The sequence below is a fragment of the Hippocampus bargibanti genome, linkage group LG14 (assembly GCF_051943395.1).
Source record: "Hippocampus bargibanti isolate YZ-2025 linkage group LG14, ASM5194339v1, whole genome shotgun sequence".
Classification (NCBI taxonomy): domain Eukaryota; kingdom Metazoa; phylum Chordata; class Actinopteri; order Syngnathiformes; family Syngnathidae; genus Hippocampus; species Hippocampus bargibanti.
The window spans coordinates 7,456,806-7,474,681 of record NC_142747.1 but is presented as its reverse complement, the minus strand read 5'-3'; the positions used below and the strand labels follow the sequence as shown (position 1 = coordinate 7,474,681).

At 41.8% G+C, this 17,876-nt stretch overlaps 1 protein-coding gene across 4 annotated transcripts in view; it reads right to left on the bottom strand.

Moving 5' to 3' along the window:
• The window catches only part of b3gat1a (beta-1,3-glucuronyltransferase 1 (glucuronosyltransferase P) a), a 68,075-nt gene that overhangs the window by 27,981 nt on the left and 22,218 nt on the right, over window positions 1-17,876 (bottom strand). For all 4 annotated transcript variants that reach the window (XM_089014052.1, XM_089014051.1, XM_089014055.1 and 1 more), the window contains exon 2: window positions 13,551-13,792. The gene's annotated coding sequence lies outside the window, so the exon portion shown is untranslated. The remainder of the gene's footprint in view (window positions 1-13,550; window positions 13,793-17,876) is intronic.

Genomic DNA, 17,876 nt, shown 5'->3' with positions numbered 1-17,876 from the left:
AGAGGATAAAAGTTCACTCAGCTAGATGCAGGAAGGGTATCGTGAGTTTTCTTTATTTGAAGTTGATATCAGCTTCCAACAGACCACAGGTAACACCGCTCTCCAGCTTGTCCTTTGTCCCTCTTCTTCCTCCTCGAAGTGACTGGCTCAGGCTGGCTTTAAAGGTGCTTCACCTGAGCTTCTGGCCAATCAGGTCCCAGCGGCAATTGGCCATTCCCAGGTGGTTGCAATCACCTTCTCAGAGTCAATTAGTGGTCGCCCAACTCAACTATTTTGGATGGGGAGAAATGTGCACCTTTCTCCCATCCAAAATCCAGAACACACAAAATTATTTAACATTTCTTTTAGCATCATGACATCATTCACCCCCTCTCCTCAGAGTTCAGACATTCTTGTCAAATAATCAGCAATAACATTTGTTGTCAGGGCAGAGAATGTCATATGTGACAGGTCCTATTCTCCTAGTCACAGCGTATGGGCCCTGCCACTTTGCCAGTAGCTTACTTGATCCCATATGCAACAATATTAACACCTTCTGTCCAGGGTGCCAATCTCTCCCTGATAAATTCTTGCCGTTATTCTCGCTGGAGATCCTCTTCCAGCTCCTGACGTTCTGCATCTTCCGTTTCTTTCTGGAATTCTGGGTTCAGAAAGCATTGGAATTGCAGCTTGTCTTAGATGATGAAACTGTGGAGGTTGGGCATGTTAGGTAACCAGACTTGGGAGTTTCTTGTGCGGGAGGAAGGTTCGTTGGCCTGGCTGTTCGAGAGTCAGCGCCCCGGGGCTGCGGTCCCAGAGGAGGATAATGTTGACTAGATCGACTGTCAAATGTCCATTCTTACTTGTTGGGTGCATCTGATCTCTAGATCTGTTCAATCAACATCACTTCTTGTCTGAGTCTTAGGCTTCACCACTGGTTCCATCTCACTCTCAATTGTCGTGCGGCGAGACAGCAAGCAGGTGGAAAGTTGGTAAAAGTTCACTCAGCCAGATGCAGGAAGGGTATTGTGAGTTTTCTTTATTTGAAGTTGATATCAGTTTTCGGCAGGCCCCAGGTAACACTGCTCTCCAGGTTGTCCTTTGTCCCTCTTCTTCCTCCTCGAAGTGACTGGCTCAGTCTAGTTTTAAAGGTGCTTCACCTGAGCTTCTGGCCAATCAGATCCCAGCGGCAATTGGCCATTCCCAGGTGGTTGCAATCACCTTCTCAGAGTCAATTAGTGGTCGCCCAACTCAACTATTTTGGATGGGGAGAAATGTGCACCTTTCTCCCATCCAAAATCCAGAACACACAAAATTATTTAACATTTCTTTTAGCATCATGACATCATTCACCCCCTCTCCTCAGAGTTCAGACATTCTTGTCAAATAATCAGCAATAACATTTGTTGTCAGGGCAGAGAATGTCATATGTGACAGGTCCTATTCTCCTAGTCACAGCGTATGGGCCCTGCCACTTTGCCAGTAGCTTACTTGATCCCATATGCAACAATATTAACACCTTCTGTCCAGGGTGCCAATCTCTCCCTGATAAATTCTTGCCGTTATTCTCGCTGGAGATCCTCTTCCAGCTCCTGACGTTCTGCATCTTCCGTTTCTTTCTGGAATTCTGGGTTCAGAAAGCATTGGAATTGCAGCTTGTCTTAGATGATGAAACTGTGGAGGTTGGGCATGTTAGGTAACCAGACTTGGGAGTTTCTTGTGCGGGAGGAAGGTTCGTTGGCCTGGCTGTTCGAGAGTCAGCGCCCCGGGGCTGCGGTCCCAGAGGAGGATAATGTTAACTAGATCGACTGTCAAATGTCCATTCTTACTTGTTGGGTGCATCTGATCTCTAGATCTGTTCAATCAACATCACCTCTTGTCTGAGTCTTAGGCTTCACCACTGGTTCCATCTCACTCTGCTCAGTTCCATCCTTGGCTTGGCAACTGTCAGACGCCTCATGGAAAAGAAGAACGGCATCTTCTTGGGGCAACTCAAGCTTCTGGTTTCCTTGATCCCCTTCAGAACTCTTCAGTCCAGTTTGGTTGGCCCGTGCTACACAACTTCTTACTCGTCCCACCTTCTCCATCTCGGCTTCCTGTTATCCTTTCCACTTCAGCAAGGCGTAACGATCCCACCTTCTTCACGCAGGGTGAAACGATCCCACCACTGCCACCAATTGTCGTGCGGCGATACAGCAAGCAGGTGGAAAGAGGATAAAAGTTCACTCAGCTAGATGCAGGAAGGGTATCGTGAGTTTTCTTTATTTGAAGTTGATATCAGCTTCCAACAGACCACAGGTAACACTGCTCTCCAGCTTGTCCTTTGTCCCTCTTCTTCCTCCTCGAAGTGACTGGCTCAGGCTGGCTTTAAAGGTGCTTCACCTGAGCTTCTGGCCAATCAGGTCCCAGCGGCAATTGGCCATTCCCAGGTGGTTGCAATCACCTTCTCAGAGTCAATTAGTGGTCGCCCAACTCAACTATTTTGGATGGGGAGAAATGTGCACCTTTCTCCCATCCAAAATCCAGAACACACAAAATTATTTAACATTTCTTTTAGCATCATGACATATGTCATGTAATGTTGCAAATATTTGCACTGTTCAAACAAAAGCAATTATTTTTGTACTTGATATTGTATTCTATTTATATGTTTGTGATTGCTGTTCATACGAATTTGTCAATGTTAATAAAATTTGTTCCAAATAATTCATGTTTTTTTTTAAACACAAGACACCACCTGCTGACGAAATTGAAGAGTGACAATTATGTTATCATTTACAGGCAAGTGATTGTGTACTGGGGTGCAGGAATACTATTCAGATCCACATTGGTTAAGTATCTTTGGTTAAAATCAGCAACCAAGACAGTATATTTATTGACACCCAGAATGATTTGACAAATGAACATTTCATATTGATCAAATATGCTTTCCTTATACAGTAACAAAAACAGCAGACAAAAAATGATTTAAATTGTGATTGCTATATATTATTCGTCCTCAAATGTATCCCAATAATCCATTTAAAGTGAAGTGATAAAAGAAATGATGAACAAAGGGTTGAAGAAATGGCAATGGTCGTCGGATTCAGCCTTCATTAAATGTTACTTCGAACCAGTTGAGGAGCCATAAAATGGTTTCACCCAAACACACACCAAAAAAATATATGGTTATTGCTTTGAGTAATTCATGTTTAAATTTTAATGTAATATAATTCCAGTATGACTGGTATACGGAAACAAAAATGCTTTCACCAAAGGTTAATGTCTCTGACCCCTGAAAACATCATGCTTCTAATTTAGAATTGCAGTAAGGGCCTCTCTGAGGTGCAAGTACAAGTTCACAGCCTGATACGGCTCTTTTGGTGGCATCAGACCAGACTGTCGCCATTAAGGAAGCACACAATACAAATACGTCCGGATCACAAGGCATAGTTAAACGGAAGACACACTGGCTTTTGCATAGTTGAACTTGTTCATTGTCAACTGTGGAGAGGAAGTCCCTTGTGCCATAAAGTTCAGGTAAAGAATACATCACGTTGGGCCGACCACTGGGGACATTTATGTTCTTTGAGGGCCTGATGAGATGGCTGTTCCAAACACGGGCAGTATCATCCAACTCATCCTGTTGAGAATAAGATCAGAATCAGAATCATCTTTTTTGCCAAGTATGTAGTACACACAAGGAAATTGTCTCCTGTAGAACACGCTGCACTAGTCTCATCAAAAAAATGGAGGCACTATACAGTTCTATTTGGGTTACTTTTTAGAGAGTTAATTGCTTGAGGGAAGAAGCTGTTTAAATGCCTGCTGGATTTGGTGCGCACATACAGACAGATTTAGGAATAGTTGCACAGTCATAGCAGCTCTTATGAGCAAGAAATTATAGAATTAGACTGCTTTTCTCTCCCTGCTCCCTCCTTTCTACCTTACACTCGTCACTCATGTTTACTACTCTGCCCATCCCCACTTTTCCTTCATCTTTTCCTTGATCATTTCACCTTCACCCTATGTCCCCACACACACAGACCACTATCTTCTTTCCACTATCCGATTATTTACCTTCTTTTGTGTCCCATCAACACCCTCTCAAATACAAAAATACATATTTCATAAATGGAGCTACAGAATATATGAACTCACCTGAATAAGTCCCATGCAACAAAATTGCAGGATGCTTTTGTCCAGAAATCCACCATCAAAGAAGCCATTGTCTCTGAGGTCTTTGAAGAGTGATAACCAGAATTCCATGCATTGGCTGCGAAGAAACCCCCACCAATATTCAATTCTTTGATTGGCGGTGCTGGCTCCATCCAAGTAACTGTCAAGGGTGCTGCCTGGCGGTATGGGCACCAGGAAACGCTGGAAGCCTTTAACATGACCATTTTCAGTCCCCAAATCAGCTCGAACGATTCGAGGACAACCTCCCAAACGGTGCAGAACTTCAATGTAGTAACCTCCAATTAACTTCGGGTCACTACTTGTTGTGTAGGCATTGAGCCACATTATTTTCCTTGAAAAGCCATCAATAGCCCCATTGATGCAAATTCCAAACGGTTTCAGTTTGTCATGAATCCATATGCCAAATAAAATTCGGCCCTTTCGAGAAGTAGTTTCGTCGTCTCAGACGTCTTGCTTGCCTTAAAGACACTCCTCTCGGATCCAACTCTTTCAGGACCAGACGAACATCCTCTTTCCTGACAAGAAGCCCATGTTCTCTGCACTTACTGTACATCCACCTGTAACCGTGTAGTTGTCCGGAATTCTGCAACTGGTTGTGAATAAAGTCAACCAAGACGCCCAAGTCATCGAACGTTTTTCGGCGAAATAGTCCACTTTTGTTCACCACTCGCTTCAAATGTCTTTCACTTATTAGTAAGCCGTGTTTAATCTCAAGAACGGATTTTATATCTTTGTATTTCAAGCCAATTTTAAAGTAAAACTGGATTAAAGGAACGAAAGGGTGAAAAGGCTCCATGTTTGTTGTTTTCGGTTACACTGACGATGAACCGGAAGTACATGTACGCGTATTTTTTAAAAAAAGATTGCGAGATCTCGCATTCTTTGCAAGATCTCGCAAAGAATGCGAGATCTCGCAAAGAATGCGAGATCTTGCAAAAGTATTGCGAGGGAACGCAAAGTATTGCGAGGGAACGCAAAGTTTTGCGAGATCTCGCAAAGTTTTTTTTTTTTCTTCGATGTCCCCTTAGGGGCTCCGTACAAATTCAACATGATGGATCTTTTAAATTTTAATTTTGGCACGTGTATTATATTATGTTTACCTGCCAGTTGAATTTTCCTCAATTGAGAAATTGTCTGTAAATTAATGTTATTTTAGCCATATCAGGAAATTATTGAATGTGTGAGCCAAATAATAATTTTTGTTTCTGTCTTTGTTACTTTAGAAATCAAAACATACAAAGCAAAGGAAGGGAAAAGTTCCGCCTCCCTCAAGAATAAAACTCATCTTAAGGGGTGACCCTAATACCCCCATTGTAATACGTAGTTTTTATTTTTTTGCTCAAATTAAAAAAAAAAAAAGCTGAATATACATACTTCAATCGCATTCAGTTTGTTTCATTTAAAATCTATTGTAGTGGTGCAAACAAAAAATAAATAAAGATCAGAAATGCAATATTTTACAAAGCCATTAGCAGCCACAGGGAAGGGCGGACTTGCCTTGACATCCTAAACCAGTGCAAGTCATGCATGTCTCCAAAGTGTCAAGTTTGCTTAGCTGCATCTAGAAACAACCTCCAACGTTACAGCATGTGTACGTGTGATTTTATTCCAGCACTGTCTTCAACAGGATAACTCCGAATGTCTGCGCCACTACTCTATGTGTAAGTCATGCACAACGCAATTAAGGAGCCAACACAGCTGGCAGTGAGTTCATGTCCTTCCCTGATGTTTACCTAATGACATAATTACTGCGGCGATGTGAATTCTTTTTTCCCCCAATCTCTGGCGTGCCGTCATTAGCTTAGAAGATGTCAGCTCATGTGTGGCTGTGACAGTTAATAGCTTGCCTAATTGGTGGATACATTATGTTAGTTGCACACCTTTTTTTTCTATTGGATCGATGATTCAGACCATAGCAAATGTCTCCTCAACATACTAGCATCAGTGTTAAAATTACATTCTGGAGATTAGTCTGTGTAAGCTCTCAGTCGTACAGGAGTGGTCCATCGATGAGAAGGTTTCTTCAGCCGTCATCTGTACAAAAGTGAAGGTTTCGGACGTTTCGCCTCCTATCCAAGAGGCTTCGTCAGCGAACTAAAGTCTGACTGGTCGTATCGGCCCCATTTATATATCCCTAATGTCCAGACCTGGTGGCGCCGGACACAGCTATGATAGGTCCCTACTCTCAGGTTGGGGGGGCCGCGGGACCCCCCCCCCCTGAAAGTTGCCTAAAGTTGCCTTTCATACAATAGCCTGCTCAGGCAAAACAGGTTAGGCAACTTTCGCAATGCTGATGAGGGTCGTTATGCTGATGAGGTGATACCGGGGGGAGTGGGGGTAATAGGCCAATCGTTAGTCAGGAATGTAGGAACAATCAGTGGGGCCACAGGGGGAGGTCCCGCGGCCCCCCCAACCTGAGAGTAGGGACCTATCATAGCTGTGTCCGGCGCCACCAGGTCTGGACATTAGGGATATATAAATGGGGCCGATACGACCAGTCAGACTTTAGTTCGCTGACGAAGCCTCTTGGATAGGAGGCGAAACGTCCGAAACCTTCACTTTTGTACAGATGACGGCTGAAGAAACCTTCTCATCGATTCTGGAGATTTCACTCAGAAATTAAAATTTTCCTTTCACATACCGAGATGTTTTTTGTTTAATTTGGAAGGCAGGGGGGTGGGGGGGGTCAGTAAAAAAATGTCCTGACATTTAGAGACGCCTGCTAAAAATGTCAAGAGCGACACTGTCGAAAGAGAATCAGTAAGTCGGCAAAAGGTGCCAACCCAGCGTACCAACAAGACATTTTTGACATTTCAAAGTGAGACTAATTTGCCCTTTGCCATGCCCGTGAAATAATTACTCGTCCCCGCCGATTACCATTTGTCCTCTCATGTCAAAATGCGGTGGCCAAGCACAACCAGCGTACAGTACAATGTTGACGCAGCAAACGTCTGCATTCTTGAGGTGACTTTGCAAAGACAACAAGTACGCGTGCTTGACTGGCGCCATGTTACTGGCTTCCGAGGCAGCTTTAAGGAGGCTGCGTACAAGCTTGCCAACAGCACATTTTATCCTAACCCACGTTTATCAAACAAGATTGTGCTGGGTGTCATGCTGTGACAATATGTCACAGCTGTCACATTGCTCAAAGAGGCTTGTTTCAAAACTCAAATTGGTTTCTCGAAGCATGTCGTGGTGTTTCGACTGGTTCGCCCGTGACCATTTGCAAGGTGTTCGTGGTGGACCCCAAAAAAAGCAGGCAGGAGGGAGAAGCAGGGTGTATTTGACAAATTGTATTGAAGTCGGCAGCAACAAAATCTCAAACAACAAAGTAATCAGTACAAAAAAGGTCCAAAGTAGCAAACAAAACCTTGAGTAAAACATGACAAGATGAAACAAACCTGACAGGGTGAAGCAAACATTGATCTGACACTGAATGATCATGCAGGTAGTTCTTTTAACCGCCACTGAGTAAAACAATCAACACATGCGCAGCTGCAGGCGGGGCCTGACACTGCCACCCGTTGGTTGCAAACGGAAATGTGACACTCACAGTGCGAAGGTCATGGGTACGAAGCCTGACTCTGGCGTACTTGCGTTGAGCATCATTTTTAAAATAAATAAACAAATAAACAATTTATTAACTTCAACACTTCGATTAGTTTTTTGGGGGGAAAATAAAAATAAGTCACACAAACAAATAACGACACCAAGTTGTCTTCAAGAATTTCAAACAAATCTTGTCATGTCATGTGGAATGCGATGATGTGTGATGTTTGCATTTTTCATCAGGCCTGAATACATTAAATTACTGTGTCCAAAAGGGATTCTCAATTTTTCTACGCTGATAATAAAACACAATAGACTGCACTGTGATGTGGAGAGGGGAAAAAGTCAGTGTTGCCAGGCAACATGACAAATAAAGTAAATGTGGCTTAAACAAAAAAGGCAAAAAGAGTACTCACGTATTTAGTCAAGTCTTCATCAAACCGGAATAATCATATACAGTAAAGTCTCGTTATATCGATATTCAAGGGAGTCCGAAAAAATATCGATATAACCGGGACTATCGATATATCCGACCCTGTTTGCATGTAATTTTCTCTGTGCGTGCATAGAAATAGTATCGATATAACCGGGACTATCGATATATCCGATATCGATATAACGAGACTTTACTGTATATATATATATATATATATATATATATATATATATATATATATATATATATATATATATATATATATATGTATAGCTCATGTATTTTGTTTTTCTACTTTCATTCCTTTCATCACTTTGCTGCTGTGAAATGTAAATTTCTCCACTGTGAGACTAATAAAGGCATATCCAATCCAATATATTTTTGTATACACATCGTATTCATAAGCGCCTTTGCTCATCTTATCCCATTTTTCATCACCATAGAGTATGCATTCTCTGCAAGTCTTCTTTCTGCAGGGGCACAGATGCACCAACGGGCGATCCCCCTTCCCCCCTCCTATACTGTAAGTGTGATCAATAGCCCGCAGGCTGAATCAAACCACACATATTCATCACTCCTTTGCACCGCAGGACCTGTCCAGCCAGTGTCCATAACAAGTCCCCTCGAGGTCTCCTGCATTTCATGTGGAAATGCTGCAATTGGGCTAGCATGCTGTCAAGCGCAGTGAGAGGGGGGGTTCAGAGTTGGGGGTCAGACTTGAAATATGACAAAAAGAAGAGTGATTACCCTGAGCAAACAACCCACAATAATACAAGCCACAAATTGTCCAGTGATTGCAGAGTTGCGGATAAGATACACCACATATAAGTTGAATGACTCCAATGTTGAAAAATCCACCAGTCGGCTAAATTAAACTAAAAGGATGGAAATGGAAACAATTCCTCGTCTGCATTAAAATGTTTAAATTACATAATTTTGACTCTGCGGCTTGATGTAGCTCGTCGACCTCGCTGTGCAGAAGTCGTGTGTGTGCCGGCTGCGGCATTCCTGTGTGGAGTTTAAATGATCTCCATTGCCTGCGTGGGTTTTCTCTGGGGACTCTGGTTTCCACCCACATTCCAAAAACATGCATGGCAAGCTGATTGAACACTTGTGGTGTGAGGTGTGAATGCACATGGTTTTTAGTCTGTGTGCGCCCCGGGATTGGCTGGCAACTCGTTCAGGGTGTCCTCCGCCAACTGGAAAGATTCAAACCCCACCCATGACCCCTGTGAGGATAAAGCCGAAAAATTGATAAAATAATGTGGCAGGCTAGATCTGGTCCCACCGAGTCTTTGAGTATGACGGTGTCACGTTTCGGTTTGCGACCAACGGGTGGCAATGTAGGGCCCCGCCTGCAGCTGTGTTGGTCGTTTTAATCAGTGGCAGTTAAAAGGACTCCCGGCACGACCATTCAGTGTCAGATCATTGTTTGTTTCACCCTGTCAGGCTTATTTCATCTTGTGCCGTGTTACTAATGGTTTTGTTTTCTACTTTGGACCTTTATTTGATCCAATTTGTCAATCCAACCTGCTCCTCCCTCCTGCCTGCATTTTTGGGGTCAACCACCACCACCTCACAAATCGTGACAGATGGTGCGGATGCTTATTTTGTTTTTGTGTGCCTGTATCATGAGCTTTGTCGTTATTTCCAAATAAGACTGTGTTTGCGGACCCCTGTGTCTGAGACTCACGAAAGTGCTGCTTATTATTAATGTGCAGTCAATTCCCAGAACGAGTAATGTAGGTCATGCTTTTGAGAGATAAAAATGATTCAAACGCCGAAGCCTCGCACATCTCTCATGCTCATTTTGCTTCGAATTCTTCTTTTTCAACACGAGTTGCGCTCTGCTTGCAACTTCTATGAGCCAGGTTTATTATAGCAACTGTGCCAGGCAATTGCCCAGCGACTCTGCTTTGCAGAAAAAGCTGCATGTTGTCCTCTGAATAATTCACCGTTCAAGAGGGACATGTGGAGAGCTTGTTCTCATTGTAACAATAAAATTGCAAACGGTTGCATCACATGACAACACTTTTTGCCCGGCATGAGCACGTCGGTTTGTGGACACGTGTTTTCTACCAAATTCCTTTCCTGAGCAAATACTACAAAATATGACATACATCTGAAATGTCAGTGTGGTTTACCATTAATGCCAGACTTGTTTAAAGTGCAGTTGTACAAAAAGTCAACTAACGTATAAACAAAATAAAAAATAAACAATCATGCTGATAAATAAACAGTTAAGTCATTCACTGCCAGACGATGTGCACAAATGTGTCTACACCAGTGCACTCCATAAACATTCAATGCAGCGTAAGAAACCTTAGACTCTCTTCTATCATCAGAATTATATTTTTTTTCGAGCTGGTTGTAGTTATCTGCATTGAAGGTGGGGTCGGCTGTACAAAAGGCTAATGCTTAATCAAATCAATCATGTCAACTTCCCCACCGCTTGACCAACTGTAACATTCCAAATTGTCAAATGTAGTAATACAAAAGAGCACAGGCATCAAATAAGCATGACATTCAATAACTGCGCTTGTTGAACATAAATCCATCACTATTATTTGATGTGGCAATTAGCGCTGTGAAATTCAAATAACAACCGAGCGGCACAGCAGGTTTGTGTCATTAATGAACAAAGAGCTCGTACAAGAATAGCAGCAGAGCTAAGAAAGCGAGCAATGTGTTTTAGGCATTAAGAAGCCTGCATCAATGCACCAACGTCCGAGTTCGGAAGCAAAATGAGAACATATAAAAGGACTTTTTTTAGGAAGGTGCAATCCCACTAAATACTTAATTATTGTACAAAAACCTCAGTCAAGGCATGTTCATCAGCAAGGCCAAGTGAATGAGATACAGGGAATGGGAAATGCAAATAATAATGCCGCAAGGTGTGATAGGGAAAATGACACTCTATTCTTTATGATGTGTAGCCTTTGGTCAGGACATACAAATGCAATTTCTTTTGATGGTGCAAAAATAAGCGAAGCTCTCTATTGAGGAGATTACTGCTGTTAACTCATTCACTGCCGTTCACGAATGCATTGGGAATTTGAAAATAAAACGCAGAGCGCCATTCCCGAATTTGTTCGGGTTTTGTTTTTTTCTTAATTGGCTACCGATAAAGCGCTGGCCATGGCCTCTGGCAATGTTTTTACTTTCTACAAGGGGGCAGCATTTCCCTTTTTTCCATGTGAGCGCTTTGTTCTAGCTTCGGCTGTTGTTAAAGCCCGATACAAACCGATATGTATGTATTTCATTGTATTTTGGACATCCCCCCATTTAAAACTCGTATCACTCCAGACCTATATAATTTAGGAACTAACTCTTTTTTTTCTGATTAAAAAAGAGAATCTAAGTGTTCTTACGTTGCATTGAATGTTAAATAATAATAATAATAATAATAATAATATATTTTATTTCGAAGCACATTTCAAAACTCTCAAGGACACTTTACAGTCACGGACGTTTATCTTCTTCTTCTTTTCTTTTCGGCTTTTCTCTTCAAGGGGTCGCCACAGCGAATCAGTGTCCTCCATCTTCAGAGGTTTGATTTGCATGTTTATTTTGGCCAAGCTTTTACGTCGGATGCCCTTAATGACACAACCCTCTGTATTTATCTGGGCTTGGGACCGGCACAAGAAGACTTATGTCCCCTTGTGGCTACAGAACAAGCATCTCGCTCAGTAAAAGGCTCCCAAACACAAAATGGTCAGTGGTACAGCAACAATCAATAAAGCAAAAGTATACTCACTCACCAGTCACGGACGTTTATGTAGTACTAAAACGCAATATCAAAGTTAAAATCAAAGTCAGCTTAATTGCCAAATATGCTAATATGCATGACATACAGCACCGATGAAATTACTGTCCTCTCAGACCCAGCGTTCAAGGCACTTATAATGACTTTGACAAACATAATAAACACGAAAAGGCCAATTTGCCAGGGGGAGAGAGGATATTATGTGGGTCATGGAATTCAAGTGACAATGACAAAACCCTGGCACTGGAGTGGACACAATGAATGAGTTAAGAAGATGGAAAAAAACAGGACCAATTGAACGAACTCTTCTTGGGTTTTTTTTTTCTAAATCATCACCACTAACAATTACAAGTGAACTGTCATCATGATTACCATTTATTTAATCTATGAAAATACTAGTGTGTGCGTGCGTGTGTGTGCGCGTGCCTAATAAACAGTAACACTACAGTACAGTATATGAAGCGCAGACTTGGGCCGACGAAGTTCCGAACTTCTGACTTTAAAAAGCGGTTTCTCCCCACGTACCAAAAACATGCAAAAAAAAGCTTTACTGATGAGTTGTCTTGTTGGCTTATTTGAAGAGCCTTAATTGTGGGCGAGTGTTTGTGCATCAGTGTTGCGTTTGGCAGGTGATCAGTCCACACTGTTAACACTTCCTGCGCCAAGTCAGCTGTCACCAGCGTCCACATGACTCAGAAAGATTAGGGCTATAGAAGCTGAAGGATGCATATCATCCTGCAGGATATCTCGATGGTTCACGCAAAAGGAATTATCTGGATATGAAGTAGCCCGATCATCTTCTAATCTCCCGTCACATGGATAACTTTCTATCAATTCCTTATAGATCTCTCCCGCTACCAAGCTGCCGTATTTGGCCCTCCGCTGACCTCCCAATGGAATCAGAATTTAATCCAAGTCAACTTCAGGGACAGCATTAGAGACGCAGTCAAAGGGATCATACATGTCTCATCGGCATATGCTTGTATGAGTTGACATTTGTGTTAGCGGGAGGTGGGGGGGTGCCCACACATCTTTGCAAACCAGAAGAGTTAATACTTCCCATGACAGGCAGTGAGTGTTGATGTCTATAAATCTATGATGTGAGGCCACTTTGCTGATTAGGAAGTGAGTGCGTGCTAATTCAACTTGCACGAAATGAAGTGGCAGGCAGGCGGATTAGAATGATTATATAACATATGCTATTTGCTACGGTAAGAGAGACCAGAAAGCGAGTCAATGATGTCAATTGTGAGCTGGCATTGCTCGGTGAATCTGAAATATGCCCGGCGGGAATATTGCGCATGAGATAATAATCACAGGATACACTGTGGCCAGTATCACTGAAGTGATCATCTCCATTGGATATAAAATGTCTACCTGGACCGGTTTGTATGCAAGGTTTTTGTCATGTTAATTAAAAAATAAATACATAAAAATATCCAAACATCCCAAAAACATTCAAATATATCAAAGTTTTTGTCATGTTAATTAAAATATAAAAACAAAGAAGAAAAGAAAAGAAAAATTTAAATAAATAAATGTTTTTGTCATGTTATTTAAAAAGTAAATTAATGAAAAAAATCCAAACATCAAGAAAATATCCCCATGTCCATGCCACGCTGTCAAGGAGTAGACACTCACCGGTTTTCCTCCACTTGTGTCTGCTCCACCCGCAGGCCCCTCCTCCTCCTTGTGCCGTCGTCGTCCCTTTTGCTCTTCACTTTGGTGCGTCGTCCAATTCTGTCACAATTTGCTCCAAATCCGGCCCACCTTAATTGGTGCCGACCGGAGAAGAGAGACGATCTCGTAGCTCGTAGGCTGGTCAAACGACGTGGAAATCACGCCAAAGGTGACGGGCGAACTCCCGAGAGGAGTTCGCTGGGCTGGAGAAAGGATAGACGTGGGTAAGAATGGGCTTCCTCTTTGTGACACAATGAGGAGCATTGACGGACGGGAATGAAGCCGCTGGATCATTCTCAGAACGCAGAATGGAATTGGAATTTGTGTCAGGAGGGGAAATTGAACTCTTTATCGGATGCAATGACTGAAAAAAAGTGAAATTATTAAAGTGTCTGGTCACGCATACATCAATGCGGATTTTGCCAACCTACGTATCTTCAAAATGGAACTGTATAGTGCCACTGAGCAGTTTTTTTGACGACGATACTAGTACAGCGTTTTCTACCGGAAACAAATTCCTTGTGTGTTCTACATACTTGGCAATAAAGATGATTCTGATTCTGATTCATTTATGCAAAAAGGTCTACAAATAACATACTTCGGTTCATTGATCAATCTCAGTAATTTGTAGCGACTGGCACAACTACCAAATTTTCCTGTCAAGTCATTTTTTTCAAGGATGACTCTAAATCCTTTTGAAGGGCTGAGGCGCGCACAGGCCGCAATCTGAATTATTGAGATAATCGCATTAACTCTTTTTCACCTTTTTCATTGTCAGGATTTTTGGCCAGCGTTTGAAAAGCGATGCCATCAAGTTGCTAAATCAGACGTGACATACAGAGCGAGACAACTGAATTTGGGGAGTCGCACCGCCAATTGGGATGTCACTGGCAGCATTGGGCGCATCTAATAATCCGCAGCCGCGCTCCATGAACCACACAACGGAGACTCTTGGGGTTAGCCGTTTTATTGCGTTCGACGGTCCACCTGCGATTGAGCCAGCGAGCTTGCTTGACTTTGGTGATCTCCCTCAATATATTCAAGATTTAGGAAAAAAAGGTAATAGAGATAGTGTCTTTAATGTCAAATCCGCTCATCTGATCTAAAAAAAACACACAAAAAAATCACAATTCTCACTGCGGAAGGACCAATGATGCTTCGGCTCTCAAGCTGCGCTGGAGCTCATTGAGGGTTAAAAGCTCAAAGATCAACCCCAGCACGTATCTAAAATGTTTTTTTTTAGCCAAATTGTCGCTATGGTTACCACACTGAATTGAAACCACCCTCTGATTGGAAGGGTGATGTGCAAAGAGTAAAGTCTATCCTTTGCTTTCAGGATAAACGCCTTTTAATAGAGGGCGGCCAGTAAAAGTCATGACTGTTTTATGCATGCAGATACATTCATATTTAAAATATTTTTAAGAGCACTGTTATCTGACAACGGCACTTGATATAAACATTTTTTGTGTTTTCAAAACAAGGTCCAATGTCATTGTTCATCGGGTCATGTTTAAAAAAATAAAAATAAAAATAAAACAACGTATATTTCCATCTTTCATTCATGTCACATGCCCTTAGATATTTTACCTCAATCGTGCATTGTTTAGTGGAGTGTAGCAGTTGTATTAGTATTAGTCAGTAGCAAATTCTGTAATGGTGGCATCCAAACGTAAGAGAATTGTTATGAGTGTGAAACAAAGAGTCTTCTTCTTTTCCTTTTGGCTTTTCCCTTCAAGGGGTCGTCACAGCGAATCAGTGTCCCCCATCTTCAGAGGTTTGATTCGCATGTTTGTTTTTACGTCAGATGCCCTTCCTGACACAACCCGCTGTATATATCCGGGCTTGGGACTGGCACAGGAAGACACTGGCTTGTGTCCCCCTGCGGTTACAGAACAAGAAACTCCCTGAACTTAATAAAGATGAAGATGCGCAGAAAAAGTTTCAGAACCTAAAAATGGAAACAAACTCAGTTAATCATCATCATAAATAACAAACAGTAAGGCCCATGATTACAAACAACCCTCGAAGGTGCAACGAGCGGGGGCTTCGCCAAATTGTTTTAAAGTGCATGCACAAAACTGTAAAACAAAGTGAAGTATATTAAACTGAGCGAATACGGATATAAACTGATACAAATTCAAGAAATAGTCAAAATAGGTAGAACGCAGGTGTACAACGCGATATAAATAAATAAGAATATGAACAACAAAATACTGTATTATATGGAAGTGAATGATGATGTTGACGACGAATCTGACGACCCTCCTGCTGACAATTAAGCCACTGTCCAGCAAAGAAACTATAGAGATGGTTTCAAAACTACTCCTCTATGCACATGAGTCACCGGATGTTATTGAGCAGCGGGACAGTTACTTGGAACTGGCCATAAAGCATTGCGACAACCAAGCAAACATCTTGATGAAGGAAAAAAACAAGCAAAAAACAATCAAAAATTGACTTGTATTTTACAAAGTAAACTGCTTTCATATTGTGTTCTATTTTTTTAGATGTACTGTATTTTTAGTATTTTTTTAGATGTACTGTAAGTGTAAGTGTGGGATGAGGGCCTGAGGAGTGCGCTACACTGTGAGAGCGGAAAGTGATGTATTCATTGAAGGCGAAGACGCAAATGGAGAGAATGCAGCTATGCTTTCACATGTGTGGTGGGCATCAATGCATCCATCATTCGGGAATATAAGGGAGAAAAAAAAACCTCTCAAAGGTGTCTCTTGTTTATCAAGAGTGCGGATGGAGAGCCTTGAAGGTCCAATCCTTCTCCTTAATGCAGGAGAACAATATATAGTACATGTGCCCAGCTCATGTGCCCGAAGGGGGAAAAAATGCACAGACGAAAAAGCAGAAACAACAGTCGCTGCATGTACTCTCCTTGGAGACAACAAGACAGAATCTGCACAATCAAAAGACCTCTGATATACAATTTCATGCAAAATGAGGGCAATCATTTGCCAAGATGGATGTACAGTATCGTAGTATCAAAACATATCGCCATCGCCGCTCCTCTGTCAATCATTTGGCATTCATTGTTTGAGTCAGTTAATGAATCGTCATGTGCTTCTGTATATAACTCCATGATTAATTCAGGACCACAGGTGGGTAACTAAATGTTTTATTCTTGTAAAAGTGTCCATCTTAATAATTCGCAAGTAGGTCATATTTCAGCATCTGTATTGGCAAAAAAAAAAGTTCAATCGACATGCACGGTCTCCATACTCCTCTTCCCGAGGCTTAATATCCCATCCACTTTGTGCTTCACATAGCTGTGACACCTCAGGATAGAAAAAGGTGGCCCATCAGCTGGAGAAGCTGCGGTTGGCTTTCAAAGGATGGCGGTTGTGACATAATCAACCCCCCTCTCCCACCAAAGCCCCCCAATGAAAGCACATATTTTTTTCACACGAAAACAATCATCATGTCCATTGGTCGAACCCAGAGAATCATAATTAATCACTTGGCTAATTGTGAATGGAATGGTTGCGCGTTAGATTTAGTATTGACCTATTATTTCACAGCCATTCAACAATGAAGGAAATGTCGGAGAGGTAATTATCACCAACGTGATTGATTGGAAACATTTCCCCACAATAATCTTGCTCCTATCCTTCGACGTGTTAGCCAAGTGTGCAGGATAATCGCTCGCGCTGTTAACGGAAACAATGAAATAACATGAGACTGATGATAATTTGGCTGGTATCCAGTCGGCTGCCCGAGTGATGCTTTTTCAGTTTCCATGGTGTTTATAGCTGCTGCGCCTCATCGTGTCAGGTCAAATTGGCCTAGGTCAAATCCTGAGATTTTTATTTATTTTTCACGACCTTTCCCCGTTGTTCCGTCACTTGAATGAAATATGTATGAATGACTGGAATTTTGAGAATAAAATGTGAGAAATGAAAACACTAAAAATTTACATTGAAAAAATACATTTTTGCACGATAAGTAGAGATGCGTTTTCCATTTAAGAGGCCTAATCTGTTCCAATCGCCCCCTAAATTCAAACACAAATGATTTATAATGCAAATATAATCATCAAAAGATGGACCAAATACATGTTATAATTACATAATTGCGCAATAAATGAGCGTTGTGCATTATGTGCAAAACAAACAATATTGTATATAAGGAATAAAAATGATGGTCATTGAAACGTTAACTGTGATCTTAGTGTTATTTTGCCCTCTTATAGTTCATGTTTTCTTCAAGTGGTGATTTTTGCCTGGCGCATTGTAAAGAACTAATCCAAGGACTTTTGTGGGCTTTTAAGAATGCTTT